At 35.7% G+C, this 26,264-nt stretch overlaps 1 protein-coding gene across 5 annotated transcripts in view; it reads right to left on the bottom strand.

Annotated features, from left to right (window-relative positions):
- The window catches only part of Lrrc4c (leucine rich repeat containing 4C), a 1,191,813-nt gene that overhangs the window by 123,585 nt on the left and 1,041,964 nt on the right, over nucleotides 1-26,264 (bottom strand). The window contains exon 2 of one of the 5 annotated variants that reach the window (XM_029536203.1): nucleotides 11,044-11,122. The exons of the other annotated variants lie outside the window; for them this stretch is intronic. The gene's annotated coding sequence lies outside the window, so the exon portion shown is untranslated. The remainder of the gene's footprint in view (nucleotides 1-11,043; nucleotides 11,123-26,264) is intronic. 5 annotated transcript variants of the gene reach the window in all.

The following is a 26,264-nucleotide window of genomic DNA, read 5'->3' as shown; positions in this document are numbered from 1 at the left end:
TAGGTGGAACAACAATATGAACTGACCAGCACCCCCTGAGCTCGTGTCTCTAGCTGCATATGTAGCAGAAGATGGCCTAGTCAGCCATCATTGGGAAGAGAGGCCCTTTGGTCTTGTAAACTTTATATGACCCAGCACAGGGGAAGTCCAGGGCCAAGAAGTGGGAATGGGTGGGTAGGGGAGCAGGGGTGGGCGTGGGGTATAGGGAACTTTCAGGATAGCATTTGAAATGTAAATAAAGAAAACAATACAGAAAATGTGAAACTTCAAAAAAAAGGAAATGTACTTTAAATATCCATTATTACTTAAGAAAATGATTAACCCATTTTGCCACACATGAAGAGCCCTCCTTGAACATAAAAATAACTAAAAAAAAAAAAAAAACTATGCTTCAATTTGAAACACTATTATTCCTGAGAAAACTGATTTCTGCAAGGAGAAATTAATTTGAGCATGCTTGCCACATAGGGGACAAAAGTTAGGCTTCGGGACTCATTCATTCAGCTTCTAGCTTCTTATTCTGTGTTGGGCTTACAATATACAATTCATATGTACATTTTCTAATTATGTAAATCTTCTCTTGACAAATATTTTATATCTGTTAAGTACATGCTGTTCCTTGTTACAGGGCTCTGAATTTTCAAAGTAGACATTGCTATCTGCTACAAATATTTTGAAACTATAGCCGAGGAGGTGCCAAGCACATAAACAGCTACAGTAATTGGCAGAATGTGTTAATTGTTAACACCATGCGAAAGTACGAGAACTTAACAACTGCTAATTTAATTATTTTCTTGATACACATAGAAAACTTTTATCTATTAACCAATTATTAAATTTGCATACATCATGTGCAAAGTACTGGGGCTCTGATTAACAAAAATTGATTGGCTAGAAATTTAATATCCATTTATGTGCCAGAGGTTTATAAGTAAAAGTTTGTTTCTAAAAGCTAAGCTATGATAATATTTATGTGCTAAATATATCACAGCAATGAATGTATTAGATTCTTGAAAGGGAAAATCCTTTGTGACTAGCATTGTATATCTGAGTGGACCATGATAAACACATAGAATTTGCCTGAAAAGTATTTACTATTAGCATGTAAATAGTGCTAGAGATAGGCACGTTCCACTATACTTATGTATTTTTAAATACTTTTACTGGAGTAACTGTATTTCCAACCACTACCTAATGAACACAAGGTCAAAACCAGCACAACAATGTTGACTAGTTTCTAAAGAGTTACCCAGCAACTGAACAGCTCATTCTTTATCAGATTCTTCTTTGTGAAAAATTTTTGGTAACAATCTTGATTAACCAACCACATCAATATCAGCATAAAAAGTTATCAGATCTACAGGAATCTTGGGAAATTTGGGAACTCCTAAGATCCCTTAAGGCATATATTTTCTTGTACAGTTCCCTAACTTAATTCTCACCCATGCCGATTTCACCCATCCTTACTCTGAACACTGTAAGTAACATATCATTCCCATATGTTGCCATGCTGTATATGAGTAAATAATCTTATCTCGGCTGTATTAGAACCCAAGACAGTTGAAGGATGACTTTTACCTAGGTCCAGTGTGTTGCCCACTGCCAGTTAATAAATATGTCCTTGTGGTTTTATTGTAATAAAAATCCACATAACTTTGCAGCTGTGACATACTCAATGGGTATGTATAGATAGACTGCAAAATACTAAATCTGATTCTTTGCTAATAGATTGGATGACTTTCAACTTCTAGGAGAAACAGCCTGTAAAAATCTTGGGGGAGGGAGGTGAAAAGCAAACACCTAACAATTACCAGATTATTCATTTCTGCTTTCAAAATATATAAACCCACACCATTCACCTTACCATCTATTTCAATGTCTAAAAATTGCCAGTTTGCCAAAACACCAAATTTATTTCATCACCATCTTTAACAGAAAGAATTAAATCATACTATCATACTATTTTAAAGATTATTTTTCCTCAGCTGTAGAATGTGAACAAAAGTCTCTTTCATGGGGTTGTTTCAATATTAAATAAAATACTACAAATCCTGCTGTGCTTGAGGTCCAGTGTTGAGTGCAGGCAACCTATTTTGTTGTTCTTACTAATCTAGAATCTGACTGCTATTATTTGCTAATTACTGTCACTATTAAAAATCTAATTTTAGTCTTTGAAAAGTATTAGTACATGTTTATATACTTATATCACAGATTTTTAACTATTTACTCTCATCAGTGGTAAGGGAAAAAGAAAATAATTATATTAGTCTATACAGTTTCCATATAAATATATTTACATAATAAAAATTATTTTGTTTTCAATCAATTATGCAGATTTTTATTTTACTACTTCATTTTCTTATTAAATAAGGGATACTGGACATAGTATCATGAGCGTTTCATTTACATGTCTCAATGACACCACCTGTGTCATTCATTTTTCTACATTTGGTGAAAGCTGCCTCGTCTCTTCTTAGCAGGACTAGGAATGGAGGCACATAGGTTCCCTCGCCCCTACTGTTTCTAACACAAAGAGGGAAATGTTCACTAAATTTCAGTGAAATATGCCTGCTGATTTTTTTTTTAACCAATTCTAGTTTCAAATCATTGCTTACATAAAAGGCTATCAGAAAAAGGAACATGTTTTAATTTTCATCTTCTTTAAAATATAAAAGCAAATAGTTTCAATATGATATACTCAACTGTTAATAGATTTTAAATTAAAATATCACCATTTCAAATGAAGGTATACATGGGTAAGATATTTAGAAAAAGATCCTGTAATAACTATGTTCACAAAAAGATAATATCGTTAATGATTTGATGTGATTTTTTTTTTTTAAACAAATCTGAGCCTACTTAAACCCAACAGCAGAGAGACACAAAGCCTAGAGCTCCACCAGAGATGAGTGATGCTATTTCTCAAGGTGGAGTGTTTGTTTGTCTTTTACTCATTCAAGAGACTGAATGCTTTCTTCATTCTAAATAGTTTTATTTCAACCGTATTTACTCAAGGCTTTCATTTTTTCTCATTTTTAATGAACTTACACATGGATCTTTTAAAATTGCATTCCCGCTGTCTCATGGACATATCAAAAGACCTGCCTGGTGTATCTGAGAAGTGTATGGCACTCCTCTCATTTTGTTAATTAAATTCTTCGAAACTACTGTGTTTCCTACTCCCAGACATCAGCTTTCCTTCTCAATAGTTTCTCTGACAACAGTGAAGATAGTTTGGCTCAGAGTCTACAAAAGCACAGGTTGTCTTATCTGTTCAACCCCTGCCCTGAGTGTTCACAGGGTCATGGCAGCACATATTTGTATTTGTAATTTCAGGCTGAAGCAGGAGGATTGCCAAAAATTACAGGAAGCCTATGTAACATAGTGAGCTCGACTCCAGGCCAACTTACAGAATGAGATTGTCCCAATGTTCTTTTTATTCATTTTAAAAGTAGCTAGAGGAAAAGTTATGGAATATTATTAGAACATAGAACTCTTAATATCCAAAACAATGAAAATGATAGTATTCTTGATTTGATCACAATATATTAGAATACAGTAATCAACTTACAATGCTGTTTAAATTCAAATTTACTTTAAGATAACAATGGGAACAATCTTATTTGCCTCAGACTTCCTATGTAACCAGACTTTTAAACAAAACTAATGCATACCTTCACAATCTTAAATTATGTATTTTCTCATTCCTCAAACACAAAGTTATTTATGCGCACATGAATGTGCTATGGTTATCACATGCTGTAAATAGCCAACAGCTTAAAAGCACCTTTCAAACAAATTATCTATCAAACAATATCTATCATCAATGTGAAAAGTGACATGCATGTGATGCTTTGAATAGAAATGTCTCCCATAGGCTTATATGTTTGAACATTTATTTATTAGGAGTTGGTACAACTTGACAGGAGATAGGAGCTATGGGCTCACTGTAAGTATGTATGGCCTTATTGGAGGAAATGTAACAATTGGGGTGGGCTTTGGGGTTTCAAATGTTCAAGCCAAGCCCAGCACCTTTATCTTTCTGCTGTCCACAGATCTGGATACTGAATTCTCAGTTACCACTCCATCACTGTTTTTCCTCTTTGACACCATGCTTCCTTGTGATGCCAAAAGTAAACCTCTGAAACAGTACGCGAACTCCAGTTAAATGTTTCCCTTTCAAGAGTGTTTGTGAACCATGTTGTGGTGGCACACATCTTTAATCCTAGCACTTGAGAGACAGAGAAGCAGGCATCTCTTGTTGAGTTTAAGGCTAGCCTTCTCTACACAGTGAGTTCCAGAACAGACAAGGCTATACAGAGAAACCCTGTCTTGAAAAACAAAACAAAACAGAAGGGAAAAAAAAGAGTTTTCGTTGTCATGTTGTCAAACACTGACACTGACTAAGACAATGAATATAGGTGAACAACATCTGTTTCAGTGTTGTTTGCTGTTCTGAGTCAGTTGTAATGAGTATAGTTTCTTTCTTTGCAAAACTCTGTAAAATAATTCTCCCAAAACTTCTCTTCTTTTTCCATATCATGCCTTTCTGTTTTTCAAATAAATACAGAGCAAAGCTCTTTCTGAGAGACAGAATCAAGAACATTCAGACCTCACAGACACCTAACACAGAAACCAGACATAGCAGAAACAACAAACTATAGTAAGATGGGAGATACTGAGGTAGAAGTGGAGAATTCAAATTTGAGCTTGCTCTTTGCCAATTACTCTAAGAAGAAATGTTTGCTGTCCATTACTTCATTATTTTGTTTCTCTGGGGTTTATCTTTAATCCATTAATTGACAAAGAAAATGGTTTCATCTCCCTTCTCTTTGTAGGTTTTGTGTCTGCAAAGTAAAATTTACTTGGGGAAGGATTCCTTGTAGGTCATACTAATCAGCTTTGACTCAAAGATCACTTTCATGGTAGCTAAAGTGAAAACCTTGTCACTTAGTGGGTTTTCTAAATTTATTGTTGTCTGTGTTTACTCAAGCTCAGAGTGTCTTCATAGTCTGTCTTCTGCTCACAGCGCAAGCTGCAGTATGCTTTGTCACACGTCTTAAACGGCCATTTTCTAGTTCCCAGTGTGTCTTTCTTTGATTTATTCTAACATTTCACCCACATTCCTGGATTTCAGAAGATTCCACATGTCTTATTCTGTAGATGAGCCTTTTTCAACTCTACATAAATGACTTCCAGGCTTATGATGAGGTGTGCACTGCTGTTGTTGTATCCTACACCATGAGGAGTTTAGCAGCATTCCTGATCCCCTTCCACCCAATAGTAGTGATGATTCCTTGGTTATGAAATGGATACATCTCTTGGATGTGACATGTTCCCAGAATATAGGGTAAACTTTCTGTCAGCTAAAATACTATGCTTAAGATGAGAGTAATGCAACCAAGGACAATAACTGTATCTTAAGACCCCATTACCAAGTTACCAAACCCAAAAATTCAGTCCTAGTTAAAGCAGAAGTGAGATTTGTTTCATCCCCACATGCAGTTGTATAAAATGCACACTTCAGTCAAAAGTAAAAAAAGGAACTGCTATCTATGCTGTGTTTTGAAACCAAATAAAATGGCAGGACAGGGCCAAGTAGTGGGAGTGGGTGGGTAGGGGAGCAGGGGAGGGGGTGGGGTATAGGGAACTTTCAGGATAGCATTTGAAATGTAAATAAAGAAAATAATAATAAATAAAAATAAAAAAATGGCAGGAAATAATTTTGGATGAGCCACGTATAGGGGTTCATGATAGCAACCCCAATATTTGAGAAGCCAATGAATCAAGACCATAATTTCAAAGCCAGCTTAGTTACATAGCGAGTCCCAAAAGTATTGTTGTGTATGTATAAAAGAAAATATAATTCTTTCTACATTGATACATATATAATGCAATTTGTATATTATATATGTTTTGCCATATGCAAATATATCTGTACATATGACTTGTATAGGTATGTCACATTAAAATACACATGTATAGAAGCCATATTATTTAATGCTAAGTTACACTCATAAGAATATTAAAGATATTGTGACATATATAAACACATCATATCAACACGGCTTACTATGAGAGAAATGTTATAAATATCCTTTTTGCACAAAGGTCCATTTATGAAAATATGATATTTGCTTTATTTCATATCTAAAGGAGTTGATTAAACAAAGAATTCCAGGTAGTCTTCTTTTCCTTTATTCCTGACAAGTTATTCATCTCTATCCAATTTATCACAGAAAAAAATTAGTTTAAGGTTGTCTGACCTTGCTGACTTCTGTACACTAACTGTCCATTGATTTGGCCTGAAAGCCAGAATCACTGTGGTCTTCATGCCAACTTGTGATGAAAGGCTTTGCTTCACCTCAGGACTGAACTGGCTCCATGTGCTGTCCATTATTTCCCAAGTTGAAGTTTTAATTAAAATTCTAAAAGCAAGGTAGATTTATCTTTTTATGTTTAGGTAGTTTTAAACTCATAAAAATCTTTCTTTTTTCTTTTTTTCTTCTATAAGATCAACACCATGTAAGCCCTCAGAAAGGAGGTCACTCACAACCAGATGTCAATCATTCTTGCAAATTATAGAAGGCTTTGACGCAAGGGCACACTTTCTTATTGGTGACATCATTTCAGCTTTTGACAAATGGACTCTGCTTTTCTCATTATGATACTATCAGAAATACATTATTCTGTAAAGGAGAGGTGTTTGAGGGGATTAAATATGAAGACAACTAAGACATTGCATGCTGTCATTTAATGCTGTTAGATGAGGCCAATTCAGCCTAGATTCAATTCAATTCCGTTCAATAACTGAAGGTAATGCAGAGGATACAGGGTTCCCCCTGGCACCTATTCTTGTACACACCATCCGCAATTAGATGAAAACTTGCAGAGATATTCCCAAATATTCATACTTCCTGATCCTCCTCTCCCAACCTTATACACAAGAAGTTTGTTCCAATGAAAATAAAAATAACCAAAAAAAAAAAAAAAAAAAAAAAAAAAAAATAAAAAAAAAAAAGAATAGAATGAGTCGCACGTTTAATTCAGAGGTCAAAAGGCCTGAATTCCAGAGATAAGAAACAAGCACGAAACCAGGCCTTTCACCTTCTCATTTTGCATTAATGTGTCTCCTTTTATTCCTGTTAAACTGAAGAAACTCCTTGGCTCTAATAAGGTGCCTTAATTTGAAAGAACTGACTTCAACCTTTGCGCTGATGGTGTTCCTTAGTGTACACAAACAGCCATGTCATTTCCTGCTATTTTTACTGCAGTAACCGTGACACAGCAAACCTTTAGGCTCAACTGACCTTCTGCTTCTGAGATATACCATGAGGAAGACCTTCCTTCGAGTATTGGATAGCAGGCATTTGATTTCTAGAACTCTCAACTAGCTGTAAAAATTTGACTCTATTAATTTTTAAAGAAATATTATTATTATATTTTATGTACCTATCTATCCATAAATATGCATTTTTATCAAGATGGCAAAATGAATGCACTGTACAATCTGTGAAATCATATTCATATTTACTGATGGGATGATAATATTGATTATGGATTCAATTCCTAAAGCAGAAGTGTACACATATACATACACTTAATTATAAATGTTCATACATATACATCTACTATAATATATATGTATATATAGAGAGAGACATATATTTATAAAGACATTACTCACTTAGCCCACACCTATATGACATCTGACATTCTCACATGCATATCACATCTAATAGACATGTGTGTATATATATATATATATATATATATATATATATATATATATATACAAATACATATTTACACACATATACATATACCGTCTAGGAGCCATTTAACCTTCTCTGTCTAGGTCTTTTTGTTTGTGGTTTGGTCTAGGGCATTATTAGTGAGTGAATGCAGCATCCCCAGGCTGTTGATCTGCCCTGTCACCAGCTCTTTCATCTTGCTTTCTTAAGTGACAAGATGAGTGGGACAGGTATTTTGAATGTTTTAGGATTTCAAAAAGTTTATATCTGCGATGAATATAATATGCTATATATTATATTGTATATTATTATTATTATTATTATTATTATTATTATTATTATTATTTCCATTGTTTATGCAGAGAAATAGTACCACTGTCTCCAGGCTGTTGTCAAAGTCACAATGCATCTGAGAAAAAAAAAAAAAACCTTTAATAATATAGTCTTCTTTCCTCTACTTCCTATGAGCTGAGGTTTTAGGCATTTGTCATCATGTCTTCCATTATACTGTTCCAGTGATTAAATCCAAGGCTTGGCAGATGTTATTCAAGTGGGCCAATGATCTTTATCTCTATCCCTACATGCTGTATTATCACTTTAAAGTACCCATTAGAATACAAAATGTTTGCTCCCACTGCATAACTTTAGTTACTGAAAAACAACCAACCAACAACCAACCAATTAACCAACCAATAGAAACAACAGCAGCAAAAACATGCCTTATATAGTAAGCCAGAAAGCAGATGACCAAGTAGAATGAATTCCCACTCTCTGGACTTTATCTCTAGGCAGTATAAACAAGTGTACACACCCCCAAAGTCAAGACCTACACATTTCTGATACTTACTGTAATTTTTGCATATTATATTTGGATCCTGGTTGGGTTCTCCATCTTGAGTGACAACACCAGCAAAATGCCAGTTAGCACCTGAGAAAAATCTCCATTTCTCTAATTTGTATCACCAATCCTATTGACATGTTGATAGGGTTGGTGAAATACATTATTATTAGTCATATATAAAAGAGTGTTCAAAAACTGAATTTAATGGAATTTAGTGAACTTACACTTTTCAGGCTATAATTGGACAAAGGAGTACAAGGTCTATAAAAAACTGTTTCTAGACTATGACTATACAATAGAAGAGTTATGAAACAGTATTCACCACAACCATAACAAAAACGAGATCCTTCTGTTTGTTTTCTTGGTGTTTAAAGCACTGACATCTGAAAGTACCTGGTGATATGCCAAGAGAGTGGAAGGCACAAAATAGAAGGACTGAATTGGAAACTGAACAATTCTTAATTAGTTTCATGTGTCTTTGATCTTGGTCCGTATTTCATATTCTCCATGCAAAAAAGACATGAAATTATAAATTTGTATATATAAATTCAAAATTGTATTATGATTGTGACATACTATTATTTGAATATTGTATAGATGCGTACACAAGAAAAGAACTTTTCATTTATTATTCAGTAGTATTTGTGTTAACTGGCATTCTATAACTGTTGTGAAATACTAATCTTACAAAGAAAATGGTTTATTTTGAAAAACAAGTCTGAAGGCTTTTAAGGCACCAGTCTATTATCAATTGCCCATGTAATTTTGGGTATTTTATAGCAGTAGTGATTTCTCTTCAGCTGGCAACTTAGTGAAAAAAAATTGCTTAACACTATGAAGTACCATTTCTCCTACTCAAGGCACATGAAGTACACCTAATAAAATTATACAATTCTTGAATTTTTTAATGTTCTAATGTTTAATGGGAGACAATGTTTCCTATTCAACTAACAGCTAGTATAGCTAGTCAAAATTGTGTTGAGACAAAGAGGAAAATAGCTCAGGAATATGTTCTTGAGGAATGGAACTTTGTGTAAGACCCTTGGCCTCTCTAATCCAGTCTCTCTCTCATCATGCAATGTAAAGAGAATAACCTATCTTAGGTATGTCAGTCACTGAGCCATTTGACCTTTAGGCTGGTAAATATTTGAAGGTATAGTAATAGCTAATTCTAAAAGGTTTTGTAAATTATGTCTGGTATTCTTAATTAGGCTGTTGGTCTATCATCCTCATTCTATATAAGAGAAACATAAATAATTTCAGAGGAGCTAAAAATAACTGCAGAACACATATTTGATATATCAAGCACATTTATTTTACATCTAGTAAAGCAGAAGAAGTCCTTCCTCTGAGTACGTTTATTTATTCCTTGGGTAAAATTCTAATGTCTTAAACACAGAGGTTTCTATTAGCACTATGAATTGACTTCAGTTTTGAGATGTCTGAGTCTCTTAATTGTGTTGGATTGATTTGAATACACTCAAAAATTCAAGAGAGTTAGGAATTTGACAGCAGAATTGCCTAAGTACTTATAGATAGGATGAATCTGTGATTAGGATAGAGACCACTTCACTTCATAGTGGAAAGATCTCTGTCCTGGAATATCAAAATTTAAGTTTAAAGAACAAGGCTGAAACCAATAGCTATAACCATATTGAACTGAATTGATGTAAATTTGGAACCTCAGTATTCCATTACAAGACCCGAAGGCTGTCATGATAGTCCTACGGAGTCACCAAGAGTGCCAAGGCAGAATGTAGATTTGCTAGTTTGTGCTCCTTTCATTACCTGATGCATGCCTCAAACTCCTTCCTTTCATCTTCACAAACCTGAACGCTTATAATGCTCAGAAAAAAAAAAACCTCTTAAGTAATTGAATGAAATATGAATAAGTGAACAGATTAATCTATAAATGAATGCGCAAACGTGGAACCTTGTATATGAAGCCATCTACTAACTAACTACTCAACCACAACTCATGAATCCAGACTCATAATGAAGAAAGATATGGAACTGATACCAGCCAGAAAACCAAATAGACTGCCAGCAAACTGTCTATTCTCTGTACGACTTTCCTAAACCAGTTCCTCAGACTTGTTCCCACACTGCAATAGAACACCAGCTGCAGCCTCCACTCCCCCTATGCCCACATCTCATGTGGATTCCACAAACTGTCCCCTTTTAACCTCCTGCACAACACTTGTTGCTTTGTATCAGACCCCAGCTTCACTAGGCACCCACCGCTAATACAAGTTCCTCTCTTACCAAGGCAACAAGTAGGCTGAAGGCAGACCCACACACTTTCTACTGTTTCAGGCATCCAATTCCCAGATCCGTAGCAGGAAATTGCTATGATTTCTTTTTCTACTCTGATGCACACCACTACTAAAGATCACAAAAAATTCTACCTCCAACTTTACTCCCCCCCATTCATCTTAATATCCCTACCTCCAAAGTGAGTAGTCATTTTCTGTGAACACACCAGCAGAGCAGGCCAGTAAGACAGGCAACACAAAGACATCACATTCTATGAAAATTAAGAAAGAAAACAGAAATTTATCTACCTAAAGAAGAGAAATTCTGAAGTCAGCATCTAGACATACATCTTTTCAAAACCCAGATTCCCAGAAGCCAGTGTACTAACACAACCATTAACAACATCCAGCACAGGATTTCTCACTAGAGCACAAATATTCTAACATAGCAGGCCCTCAATATTCCAACATATTTGAAGTACAAGCAAAAAGACCTTAAAACCAACTATAAGTACAAGCATACAGAATAAAGAAAAAAATATTAAGAGCTGCAAGGGGAAAAGACATATATATATATATATATAAAACATAGGAAGAAACACATGAAGTCAGACCTGTTAAAACTACACCTGACTTCTTAATGAAGACTCTAAAAGCCAGAAGGGCCTGGGCAGATGGGCTATGGGCTTTAAGAGATGACAGATTCCCAGCCAGACTACTGTACCATAAAAAACTCAATTACCATGGGAGGGGAAATAAGGTATTTCATGGTAAATTCAAATTTAAACATCAATCTACAAACCAGCCCTACGGAAAGTGCTAGAAGAAAAAACAGAGAATAAACAATGCCAGAGCAGCAAATTTAAAATAAGAGATGCATGCAAGCACACTTTCATACACACTCACTCATATACAAACAAAACCACGATCACTATCACCAACAACAAAATAATAGGAAGCAAAAATTGTTGGTCGTTGATATTTTTCAATATCAATTTTCTCAATTCCCAATTTAAACACACACACACACACACACACACACANACACACACACACACACACACACACACACACACTTACAGAATGGATTACTCAAATAGTCTAACATGTGTGGGGGTAACTCTAACCAAGCAAATGAAAAACTTGTATGATAAAAACTTCTAGTCTTTACATAGTTTGGAGCTAAGATGAAAGGATGGACTATCCAGAGACTACCCCACCAAGGGATCCATCTAATCATCAGTCACCAAATCTAGACAGTATTGCATATGCCAGCAAGATGTTGCTGAAGGGATCCTGATATTGTGCTCTCTTGTGAGGCTATGCCAGTGACTGGCAAACACAGAAGTGGATGCTCACAGTCATCTATTGGATGGAACACAGGGCCCCCAATGGAGGAGCTAGACAAAGTTCCCAAGGAGCTGAAGTTGTCTGCAACCCTATAGGTGGAACAACAATATGAACTAACCAGTACCCCCAGATCTCGTGTCTCTAGCTGCATATGTAGCAGAAGATGGCCTATTCAGCCATTATTGAGAAGAGAGGCCCCTTGGTCTTGGAAACTATATATGCCCCAGTACAGGGAAATGCCAGGGCCATGAAGTGAGAGTGGGTCTGTAGGGGAGCAGGGGTCAGGGGAGAGTATAGGGAACTTTCGGGATAGCATTGGAAATGTAAATAAAGAAAATATCTAATAAAAAAATTGAAAACAAAAATTTCTAGTATTTAAAAAAAGAAATTTAAAAGGTATCAGAATTTGGAAAACTTTCTGATGCTTATAGATTTTTAAGATTACATAGTAATCTTAAAGTAGCCCTCCCACTGAAAGCAATCTACAGATTCAATGCAATTCTCATCAAAATTCAAACACAACTCTTTATAGACATTGAAAGAACAATTCTCAATTTGATGTGCAAAAGTAAAACATCCAGACTAGTTTTAACAATCCTGAAATATATAAGACCTTTTGGAAATATCACCGTCTCTGATTTTTAAGTACAGGCCAGGAGGTGGTGGTACATGTTTTCATCAATCTAAACACTCCACTGTGGAGGTAGAGGAAGGGAGGATATGTATAAATTCAAGAACAGCCTGGTTACATAGTAAGTTCTAGGACTATCAAGGATACAGAGAAAAACCCTGTCTCAGGAAAAAAAAAAAAAGCCCAAAACAAAGCAAACAAACAAACAAAATGTCATATACTACAGAGTTATAATAATAAAATTTGCATGGAATCAGCACAAAAACATATACATCTTTCTTTGGAATCAATTTAAAGACCCAGACATAAATACAAATGCATAACACCTGAATGTATTAAATACCAAAGGTAGAAATACACATTGAAATAAAGACAGTATATTCAACAAATGGTGCTGGTCAAACTGCATGTATGCATGTAGAAGAATTCAGATTGGTTATATTTTCAGGCATAATGTTCTCGTACACTTTATAAATCTTATCTTTGTGTTACTCAAATGCTGACTTCTCTCCCTCAAATCTTGTTTCAATCAAGACACCAGGGCCAAGAAGTGGGAGTGGGTGGGTATGGGGAGCAGAGGCGGTGGGAGGGTATGGGGAATTTTCGGGATAGCATTTGAAATGTAAATAAAGAAAATAGCAAATAAAAAAAAAGAAGAAGAAAAGACATAGCATTTTAACGCTTATGTCTAGAGGGTCCTGTCTCAAGGTTTTGTAAACAATTCTTACCATTTATTTTCTGCCTTGTCAATAAAAGCTTATTACCCAATGGCAGGGCAGTAGAGAGAACAGAGTGGTAACTTCTGCCAGTAAGGTGAGAGAAAGAAAAGAAGGGAAATTCTAATCAGCCAGTATGAGGAGAGGTTCCAAGAAGACACAGTGAGAAAAACAAAAACAAAAATGAAAACGAAAACAAAACCAAAACCAAGTGAATCCTAAATAAACAGATCAATAATAATAATACGCAAGAATCATGGGACTGAGAGGTAGTCAGATTAGCTTAAAGGGTTAATAAAATTCAATACTGCCCAGGGATTGCTGTAAACACTGGCACATACATTTTGATATCTCTGGCAGCAGATGAAAACAGAAGCAGAGACTAACAGCCAAACATTATATGAAGAGACAGTCTACATTAGAAATTTCTATCATTTTCCACCCCTCGGATCTCAGGAAATGCTGCAGAAGAAGAGGTAGAAAGATTATACATATCAGAGGAGATAGAGCACATTAGGAGAATAAGGCTTTCTGAATCCATTAAAAAGGCTCATATGAGCTTCTGAAGACTGAAACAACAAGAACATGGCCTACATGGGGTTGTACCTGTCCCTCTGCATAGCATCTATTAACTCAGAAGTTTATGGGACTACTGACTATGAGAAAACATCAGTCCCTGACTCTTTTGCCTGATCCTGGGACTCTTTCTGAATTTGAATTGCTCTGTGCAACTTCAATATGTTAGTTTTTGCTTCATCTTATGTTTTATTTTATCACACTTGGTAGTCAGTAGTCTATTCTTTTTAAATGAGACAGGGAAATAGAGTGGGTCCAGTGGTAGTGTGTGGGGAAATAGGGAGGAACTAACTGGGAGAAATAGAAGAAGGGAAAATTAGAACCACAGTATTTTGTATGAATAAAGAAACTAGTTTCAAATAAAAATAAATAAAAGAAACCAGTGAATTTAGAGAAGGCCCTCATCAAAAAATAAAGAAACGAAAGAGGAGGAGAATACCACATTCCTTCAACATCTTTTCATTTATTGTTTAACTGAATATTAAGGGTACAGTGTCTGTGACTGTCAATATATTATCCTTTTTTAGACCCATGATATCAATTTAGTTGGCACAAAGATATCAGACTGAAAAATGTGCTTTTTCTGGCAAAATATAGGAAGTCATTTTTCTCTAGACTTGGGCTTTAGCATCAGCCCCACTTTTTCATTCTGTTTTACAAGAAGAAACCCATTTGTGTCTTCAGGAGACAGATGCATCAAACTATTGGGTATTTCTGCCAATCAGCTCCTGCCAAAGTCTTCATGTTTTATTTCATTAGTGCAGGCACTTTCCATTAATTTGGAAACTCTTGAAAAGTGTTAGTTCCAAAGGAACATTGCTTTTGTTTTTTTTTTGTTTTTTTGTTTTTATTTTGTTTTCCCTTTTGGCTCCTGTGTTTTAAAGGGCTATTTAATACATTACTGAAATAAGTTGGTATTGTGCCAAGAAAGAAACAGTGCCACCCAATTTTAATCAGTTTCTCACAATATAATTCTAATGCTTGGTTTATTGACATGTTCATTTTGTGCTATCTAGACTTGACAAAAAAAATCAGAAATATCTACTGTGCAAAATTTCTCATTCTCTGTCTCTTTGTCTCTGTCTCTGTCTCTCAGTCTCTGTCTCTCTGTCTGTCTCTGTCTCTGTCTCTGTCTCTGTCTCTCTGTCTCTCTGTCTCTGTCTCTGTCTCTCTCTGTCTCTCTGTCTCTCTGTCTCTCTGTCTCTCTGTCTCTCTCTCTCTCTCTCTCTGTGTCTGTCATTTCATCCTACCATTTATCTTTCCATTCTCTCATCCATACATATAAGAATTCAAGCAATTTCTTTTATATTGAATATAAAACCACAAAGGCAAACACCATTTACTATATGTCAAGTGTGATACAGTATTAATGAATAAAAATAATTATATTCCCATCTCTAAATTCTCCAATTACTCAACAAATTCCAGTTTTATATACAATTCTACCCTCTTTCATGTTGTCAAGTATTTGGAAAAGGCCTTGATGAAGCAGGGAATTGAAATGCTTCACTCACCAATAATAATCATGACTGTTGTATTTCTTTCCCTAAATGTTTATTTGAGTATAAATTTCTAGCCAGTTAAACATAGAAGGGGATTAAGGAGGGAAGTTCTATTTCTTTACAAGTCCACTTATTGCCAACAAACAAACAAACAAACAAACAAAAAAAAAAACATTGGGTTTTGCTATTTCTTTGTTTCTTATTTTTGTTTTGTTTTATTTTTGTTTACTATATAACCTCTGAAAATCATGTAAGTAAATCCTAAAGACAAAAAATGTCAGATGGAGAGTAGCTGAGAAAAAATGGTACACCCTCATGTCACTGCTGTGAAGATAAACCAGAGGCACTTTCCCCCATGAACTTTCTTACTTGAAAATAAATAGCTTTACTTTCCAAGAAACAACGGATACCTATCACTGGGTACACTTGGCTCTGGAAGAGCAGCCACAGAGCATGTGTATCTTTAATATAATTATACCTTCAAACCTTGTAGAATGATAGTGTAAACATTCTGTATCATCAACGAACACAGTAGTGTTCATGTCTCTTGAAGTAATACTGAATAAAACGTTTCATCTGTAAATGAATCACAGTATCTCAATTCATCTTTGATTTCCATAAACATCTGCACATGTAAACTTGTGTACTTATTGCACAAGTCTCTGGTTTTAAAGCTAACTGGAACACATTCTCAAATTTCTTATGACCTTGCATGAGACATGGAAGTTTGTGCAATAAAAAGCAATTTTTTCTTAGAAAACTTCTTTCTAGACTTTCCAGTTCCTCCAAATCCTATAGAATCTCAATTTTCCCATTATAATAGTCAAACAATGGCAATCATTTTAATTCTGTAATTATAGTAGCATGCACATGCATATTGTGCTGAATAACATAACTTCTTTTACATATTAGCCTAATTTGTACTATTAGAATTTAAGATCCATAGATACCTTTCATGTATTTTTATCATTTTACTATAGAATTTAGCAAAAATCTTCCTATAGAGAAAATACTAAATCACATTTTGTGATCTGCTATCAAAAGTAAACAAATCCTCAATACCTTTGTCATCTATTCTAATTCGTTTTAACTTATTTTGTTTATTAAGTCAAAAATTACATTTTAAACTAAAAACATTCTAAATAGGAGGGAGAAAAAGTGAAATCCTCAAACTAATTCTTCATTGCTTTGTGATCTTTATTTCACTTCCAAATGAAGTAGAGAGCAAAAAGAATTCTGTTACTGTAGGTACCAAGTGTCTTCTTGTCAATAAATCAACACATTTAAGACTAATACATCATTGTTAACCAATTCCATGTGAAGATGATGGAGGCAATGAGAAGATGATTACCATGGACCACACAAAGTATCTCTGAGTTCAAAATTGATTTAGACTTTTAGACAAGATGGCCAATGGAATTCCAGATTTATTCAAAGTCTCAGACTTTATGAGTAAAATATTGGAGCCACAACTGAACAAAGTAGCTGCCTCCCAGCCAGTATTCTTAGATACTCAACCAGCAAAAGTCTCCTTCTCTGCACAAAGATGAAAGGACTATAAAAAATGAAAGAAATCTACCCAAGGAGCTTTCCTGACTGAAGTTGGGGACATCAGAGAACACTATTTTTACAAAAAAAAAAAAATTACCAGGGAAAATAGTATACAAAAGGAAAATGCCAAATCATACCAACCTTTGCCATTTGTCTGCTTTCTTATTTTCAAATACTATTATTATTATTTTGAAACTGACTGCCTGCTCCTGAAAAGAGAATTAGAAGAAAGAGAAAACACACAATGTGTACACAATGATCAACAAAGTAAAATAAAATGATGCTTTTTGAGTGTGCAGTAAAATTTAAAAGAATTTTAAAAGAATTTTGTTTAGTCCATGTTCTGTCTTGTTTGATCCTCTCCTGATTACTGTTGCCTCTAAAAATTACATCATGGGAAGAATGTTATTAGCAAGAGGTAAGAATAAATTGAGCTGCTATTGAGACATTTTCCTTTCTTATGAAGGAAATTGGTAGCCTTCACTATTAGAAGAGAAGGTAATTCATTATGCTTGATTATTTTTGACTATAGATGAGGAGACATCAGGTATTCCTCAGTAGAGTATTACATATATGTGTATTTGCAGCAAGATTATGTAGAAATGAAATTTCAAGGACCATGCATTCATAAAGACAAAATTCTAGGATGGAGAATGTGAGTGGCAATGTGGCATGCTTCCTCCAGGTTCTGTTCCTTAAATGAGGCTCTTTGTCCTACAGTCTCACATGAGACATGTATTTTTTTAGAGGCAACAGTAATCAGGAGAGGATCAAAGAAGACAGAATGTGGACTAAACAAAAGAAGGACCCTGATAGCCTACAGTGGTGTACATGGTTGTTTTCCTAGGCCTTGGATGCCAAAGCTAAAAGATTATAAATTTAGGGCCAAATTTGATTAATTAAGTAAGGTCATATGAAAAGACTTCTTTAAAAAGGGAAGGAAAAAATAAGAGGAAGATGAAGGAAGGAAAGAAGGAAGGAAGGAAGGAAGGAAGGAAGGAAGGAAGGAAGGAAGGAAGGAAGGAAGGAAGGAAGCATGGAGGGAAGGAAGGATGAAAGGATGGATGGAGGGAAGGAAGGAAGAAAGGGAAGATAAGTGAGAGGGAGGAAGGGAAGGAGAGGGAAAGGAAAAAAAACTGAACCTTGGTTGACAAGTGTTACATGTATGAGGGAGTTAATCCATTTTTCACTAAATTCCCTTGCCATATAACTACTTCTGTTTTATTCCTGGGGACAAATGAACTTCTGGGTTTTTCTGTAACCATTTTCTTTTGTATTTATCTATATAGCTTACTGTTCTTCCAACAATTGTGTATGAGATACTTAGAACTGCAATTGCTATATAGCCAATTGTCATCAAATATTAACTATCACCTGAAAAAGCCAGTACTTAGAAACAATGATTACCGTGTCCCTACCAACACCAGGCTTCCCTCTCCTTTCCTGGGAGGAGGGGTGAATACAACCTCAAGTTCACAGAAACCGCAACAGTAGTTATTTGCTGAAAACACATTTTTAAAAGTCATCAGGCTGGATGCAGATATTTCATATACCCAAATTGAAAACTATTTTAATTCAACTTATGATTTTTAAAAAAATGTTTCAAGATGACTTAAAAAAATTCTTGAAATCTTTAAATTCTTTAACACATATGCTCTCAGCTCATTCATTCTGCTTACTCCATATGCATTGCAATGAGGAACAATGAGGGCCAAAGAGGAATCCACATATTGTCAGGTTGAATTCTTAAAGTTTCAATATAGAAAGAAGAATTACATCCTTAAAGCTGTAAAGATGTGTGTGTGTGTGGGGGGGTGTGCTCCTGAGTCCTGACAAAAGTATCTAAGCTCCTTTGAGGAGTCAAGTCTGCAACCTAACTTGGAGAAAAATTCCTCTAAGATCATTCTTTGGATCCACTCAGTACCTACCCTGGGAAAAGCTGCCAAGAAGAATAATTTCTTCATTGGGATAAATTATGCTTGATATTTGAGATAGCCTACTCTCACTATCTACCCAGCCCTAGGAAAGAGCAGGACATTTCTCATGTCTCTTTTCATGAGAACTCTTCTCAAGTTTCTCCTCCCTGCCTCTCCCTTTGGAAACTAATAAAATCTCAGCAGACACAGATTAACTATTTCTACATCTATGATATGAATAACAAGTTACTTCAGAGAAAAAGAGAAACACATTGTTTTGTGTTGTTTCACAATGCCAAACTTGATGGCAAAGGTCAGCATTTCATACTGCACAATTAAAAGGATAGGTTCAAGTGGGATTTGTCCTACTGGGAACTCTGTTGCTCTGAAGGAAACACAGATTAAAATAAATTCTTCTTGTCCTTTAAACCCTCTTTATACACAGCATAATTAAAGTTCTCTCCTTATACCTTCCCATAGCACCTCATGCAAAATTCCATCAACATTTCTTCATTGTGCTATATTTATATGCTGCCATCAGTGTCCTGTTCTCCAGCATAGGCTTGGTAGTTGTGTCTCTCATTATCCTCTTGGCATGATTGATCTCATTACTTTGCCCTTTAACTCTGCCTTATGTATTTCATGTTGGCACTTTCCTATTTCATTTTATTATTGCAGCCATAGAAGTAAATTAAATGTGCTTTGAGAATACACATAATGTTGGAAAACTTAATTTTTCAAGTGCCTATCTGGGCTTTAAACATTTTTAAAGGGGGATTTAATTCTGCACTGCTTCCTAAATCCTCCATAACCTAACAATCCTGTTATCTCTTCTGCAAACTCAGTGCCTGTGATTAAAAGACTAAGGGGGAAGGAGACCAGCAGGTAACAGAGAAAAGTGATAGGGTAGGTTGAGAGGGAGTAAGATATGAGCAAAATATATAACGGTATATATGTATTAAATGGAATAATAAGGGTCATTTTATGTATTAATTAATACTTAATTTAAGAGGCATTACTGGGTATGATTAGCAATTGTGAAATATAAAAATAAGTAAAGTAAAATTTCATTTTCACTGAAGTTCAACTGATTAAAAAGACTGGGCTGCCTTCTTTTCCAGAGGATAGACACAGCAGGTATTAAATATTTCTGCAAAATTCAACTCCTTACAGCACTAACATTGCCACTTGGCACAACTGTGTTGTCAGGAATTAAAATCTGGGCAGCAGAATTAAGAGCCTGGCAAAAAGTCCACACATGAATAAAATTCAGCTCAGGCATAAGAGTATGCAGTCTGCATCTGATGGAGGGATTATATGCATACATAAATAAATCATTAAAATCCTCCTACTAGGAGTCTGCTCAATTCATGTTGATTTGAATTGCTGCTGGAGGAATGGCATATCCAAACATAATCAGTTTGTTTGTAGAATGAGAAGAAAGAATTTGACAGTTTTAAAATATATACAGAGGGCCATTTCTGTATTCATACAATAGTTAACATATTCAAGTAGAAAGATGGACTTTATCAATGTGTCTCATTAGAATAAGAATAAAGAGAAGAGGAAGAAGAGGAGGAGGGAGAGGTGGAGGAGGAAGAGGAGAAAGAAGTAGACAGCTACAGTCAAGTTGTATTCCAATATATCTCAAGGCATGATAAGAATTCATAACTATACTGAATGCTGGATTATTATAAGAAATATGAATGAAAAAGGCAAAAGTATATTTATACTTGCTATTATTTGTGGATTTGTTATAAAAAGCTTAATGCAACAATCATCAACACCAGATTACTTACCATAATATGAAGTGAGAAAATCAGACAATTATTTCTTTTTTGTTGTTGTTTGTTTGTTTGGTTGGTTGGTTTTTTTTGAGACAGGGTTTCTCTGTATGGCCCTGGCTGTCCTGGAACTCACTTTGTGGACCAGGCTGGCCTTGAACTCAGAAATCTACCTGCCTCTGCCTCCCAAGTTCTGGGATTAAAGACATGCACTACCATGCCCGGCTAGACAATTATTTCTATTGTGAACATTGGAGTTTAGTTGATCAGTGATGATGACAATATTTATTTCAAGTTGGTCCAAACTGTACTAATCATGGACTTTTGTATATCGGTGTACACATACATATATACATACACATATTAACAGTTCTATTATTCCTCCTGTCAATGTCTTCTTTTAAATCAAGTGTCATTCTGTTTTTGTCTTCAGTGGCATGAAAGGCGTCTATCATGTATCAGTTATCTTAATCAGGTACTTGCCCTGAAGATGGTAAGGGTTGGGGGACTAAGAATTTTGAACAGTAGAATGTTTTCATTTTGATTCTGGAAAGAATAATTTGCATTTAGGAAATATGGCAAATTTAATACTTTTAGTATCATAGGTAATCTTAGCTTCTAATACAAGTTCAATTAACCCTCCTAAATTAATTGGGTTTTGGTCTGAGTAAGCAGTAGTTTGTTTTTACATGTGTAAGATCTCCTTCACTGAACATGAGTGCTGTTGTATTTTCACGAAACATATGAAACATCTGTTTAAGTGAGTCAGCTAACAGGAACATATAGAGGCATTTGTATGTGCAAAACTGATAGTACTTTGGTTATGCTTCAATCTGAATCTTCAGGACCAATTTTGCTGTAAGTAAATGTACGCATGCAAACTGGAAATAAATATATATAGAGAATGAGCCATGATAATCATTATATAAGGTTTCATAGAACATACCATGATAGGCTCACTCATCTCCATAGGAATGGATTTAACATATGGGTTAGGGTTAGGGTTAGGGTTAGGGTTCATAAGTTTCCTATTTCCAACCTTTATGTTTTCCATGTTTTCCTTTATTCTGAACATGAAATTGTATATAGACAGCATGGGTAGCAAATGAATGAACAGGAGGAAATCCCATCTTTATGAAAATGCCAAAGAGCTTCTATTTCAATGAGTCCCTTATACCTTTGTCTCAGCACATTCCCTCAGAGCACAGGAAAAAGTCACAGTCTCTTGTTTCCAGTACTATGGAGACTTTAAGCATTATCTGTTGAGGTGGCAAAATCTTTAAAACTCAATTTTTCCCTTTATTTTGTTACAACCACGAGAAGTTCCCTATTGTATGCTTTGGTTTTGTTTCATGCTACAATAAACAACCAATATTATTGACCATTACCAACCAAGACAATTCAGCCTAAGATTCAAAGTCATACCAACTTGCACCACTGAGTATTCCAGAACATTATTCAAAAGCCATCATATCTATAAACTAAAGAATTGGCTACAGAGAATATTCTTTCTAATATTGGGAATTTACTGCACATGCCTTCATACAGGGCTTCATACATATATAATACTAGTGTTTAAATATGAATTATTACCCCATAGACTCAGATATTTGGGAGCTTGTTCTATTTAGGTGTCATTTTGAAAGGATGTAGAACCTTTAAAAGGTAGAGCTTGGATAGAGAAAATGAGTCATTAGAGGAGGATCCAGACTGGTTTCCTGTTTTTTTCTGCTTCCTGACTGTAGACACAAGTCAGGAAGATGGATGTGACCAACCATCTTTTATTCCTATTGCTGTATATTATTTACTATATACTAAATGGCATCTTTCTTAATCTATAAGACAAGTAATTATTTTTCCTTAAATGGATTCCTGCAACAATGAGTAGAATAAAAAATATATATGACTATAAAGCAATTCAGTCTTCTTCTTGAAAATAATTTTCTCTCAATGTGCTAAATATTTAAATGAAAAAAGTTGTATTTATTGAAACTATAAACATATGGATATTTATTCTTTATATTTATAAAAGTCATGACACTTAGAGATATTTTTAGAATTTGTACATCAAACTGGCACTGGGAAAAGAAATTAGCCCCAAATAATTTTCAAGGAACAGCAAAAATATGACTTAAACTCAGGTCAGTTTGGGACCCTATTTAATAGAGAAGCTAGTAAATTCCATGATGCTCAACATAGCCTGTACATTATTCAGGCTCCCTTGTGGAGATTTTGGAAACATACTTAGAAGTATAATCTATCTCTATATGTTAACTTACAAGTTGTGGTGCAGCATCTATTCTCTAAAGGAAGAGACTGACATTGGTACTTTATTGGTAGTTTACTGGTACTTTAAAAGCTCTGTGTTTTAGATACAAACTTAGATGATGATATTTAAAAGGAATGTTGTTCTACCAAGGTTGAAATTAAAAAGATTAGTGATGTTCCAGAAGTTGAAAAGCAATAGCAATAAGTCAATATAAATCTTTGTTCAACTAACATAGTGTAGTAGTGTTTTTAAACTTTCCTCATGCTGCAGTGCGAACCTTTCAGTTTCTCATGTTGTCATGACCAGAAAATATATAATTACTTCCATTACTACTTCATAACTCTAATTTTGCTACTGTTTTGTATTACAACGCAAACATCTGATATGTAAAATATATGATATGCAACCACTGTGGAATGATTATTCCCTTCTCAAAGAGGTCATGACATTGACCCTGCACAAGAAAAGCAACTAGCTAGTCATTCCAGAACCAGCACTGCACTCTCTTCTAGTAGATCAGAAACCTGAAGTCCTTCATGGATTCAAAGTTTGTGGTTTCCCCTGACTTAGTTTCTTTCTCCAGTGTGTGTGTGTGTGTGTGTGTGTGTGTGTGTGTGTGTGTGTGTGCGTGTGTTTGTGTGTCCATGTGTGTGTATGAATGTGTGTGCACACACATGTGCACATACATGACTGCACACTACAAATCAGTTTCTCGGCTCTTCTCACTCCTTCTACTCTCTCTATTTAGAGATAGTTTAGACTTTTCATTGAGGTTGGAGTTCACCAAGTCAGCTGAACTTGCAAGGCAGAGAGCTTTTAGGTTCACTCAGTCTCCACCATCTCAGTGCTAGGGATATAGTTAAGCACTATCGGCCAAACATTTTATAGGTGTTTGGATCCAACTCAGATTCTTGTGCTTTCCTGGCATGCACTTTGCTAAACAAACCAATTTCTAGTCACACATTCTTTTAAGGATTCCAAAGAACAGTAACCAACAGATTGGGAAAAGTTCTATACTAATCCTACATCTGATAGAGGGCTAGTATACAATATATTCAAAGAACTAAAGAAGTTAAAGTGCAGAGAAACAAGTAACCCTATTAAAAATGAGGTACAGAGCTAAACAAAGAATTTTCAACTTGGAATATCAAATGGCCATGAAGTAACTAAAGAAATGTTCAACCTCCTTATTCATCAAGGAAATGAAAATACAAAACAACCCTGAGATTCCACCTCACACCAGTCAGAATGGCTAAGATCAAAAACCCAGGTGACATCAGGTTCTGGCAAGGATTGGAGAAAGAGGAACACTCATCCATTGCTGGTGGGATTACAAGCTGGTACAACCATTCTGGCGGTTCCTCAGAAAACTGGACATAGTACATTTTGAAGACACAGGTATACCACTCCTGGGCATATACCCTAAAAATGCTCTAGCATGTAACCAGACACATGCTCCACTATGTTCATAGCAGCCTTATTTAATAGCCAGAAGCTGGAAAGAACACAGATGTCCTTCAACAGAGGAATAGATACAAAAATGTGGTACATTCACACAATGGAGTACTACACAGCTATTAAAAACAATGACTTCATGAAATTCTCAAAAAATTGGATGGAACTCGAAAATATCATCCTGAGTGAGGTAACCCACTGGCAAAGGAAAACACTTGGTATGCACTCACTGATAAGTGGATATTAGCCACAAAGCTTGGAATACCCATAATACAATTCACAGACTTTATGAAGCTCAAGAAGAAGGAAAACCAAAATGTGGATGTTTCAGTCTCTTAGAAGCAGGAACAAAATACTCATGAGAGGTAGAGTGTGGGAGGTAATTGGGAGGAAGACAGTAGGGGGAGGGGAAGAAGGCAGGCAGGATCAGATATGAAAGGACACAGATAATATACAAAGGGACAGGAGTTTCAACAGAGATATGTAGCAATGTGGGGTGGGGAACTGGGAGTACCCACCAGCAAGTCTGAGATGCTAGAAAAGCAAGAAGCTCCCAGGATCCAACAGGGCTGTGATTAGCTGAAATACCCATCAAAGGTAGAGAAAACCTATAGAGACCATATCCAGAAGTTAGGCAAGACCCAGGATTGGGAGAGGGGGCTACCCACTCATCTTCAAATTTTTAACCCAGAATGCCCTTGTCTAAAGGAAATAGTATAAGAGGGAGAGAGAGAGAGAGAGAGAGAGAGAGAGAGAGAGAGAGAGAGTATGGAGGAGAGAGAGAAGAGATGGAGGGGAAAAAATATGGATCAGAGACTGAAGAAAAGGTTATATATACAGAGACTGCTTCATCCCATATACACTCACCAAACCCAGACACTATTGTGGATGACAAGAAGTGCATGCTGACAGGAGCCTGATATAGCTGTCTCCCGAGAGCCTGTGCCAGAGCCTGACAAATACAGATGTGGGTGCTCACAGCCAGCCATTAGACTGTGCAAGGGGACCCCAATGGAGGAGCTAGAGAAAGGACTGAAGGAGCTGAAGGGGTCTGCAGCCCCATAGGAGGAACAGCAATATCAACCAACCACAGTACCCAGAGCTCCCAGGGACTGAAACCATCAACCAAGGAGTACACATGGAGGAACCCATGGCTCCAGCTGCATGTGTCTTAGAGGATGGAATTATCTGGCATCAGTGGAAGGAGAGGCCCTTGGTCTTATGAAGGCTCTATTCCCCAGTGTATGGAAATGCCAGGGAGGTGAGGTGGGAGTAGGTGAGTGGGTGGGGGAGCTCCCTCATAGAAGCAGGGGAAGGGGGATGGGATAGGGAGTTTCTCAAGGGGAAATCAAGAAAAGGGTAACATTTAAATTTTAAATACATAAAATATCCAATTTAAAACAAAAATGATTTCTAATCCGATCACACTCATGGAACTAGTGTCTCAAAAGTGTTCTCATTTCATTTCTGTTTTGTATCTTTAAATACATTAAATTTCTTTTTAAAAAGTTTTTTGCGGGTTTCCCTTCCTTCCTTCCTTCCTTCCTTCCTTCCTTCCTTCCTTCCTTCCTTCCTTTCTTTCTTTCTTTCTTTCTTTCTTTCTTTCTTTCTTTCCTTCTTTCCTTCCTTCCTTCCTTCCTTCCTTCCTTCTTTCTTCCTTTCTT

Source organism: Mus pahari, chromosome 3, assembly GCF_900095145.1.
Source record: "Mus pahari chromosome 3, PAHARI_EIJ_v1.1, whole genome shotgun sequence".
NCBI lineage: Eukaryota > Metazoa > Chordata > Mammalia > Rodentia > Muridae > Mus > Mus pahari.
This window is presented reverse-complemented; position numbering and strand designations above follow the sequence as displayed.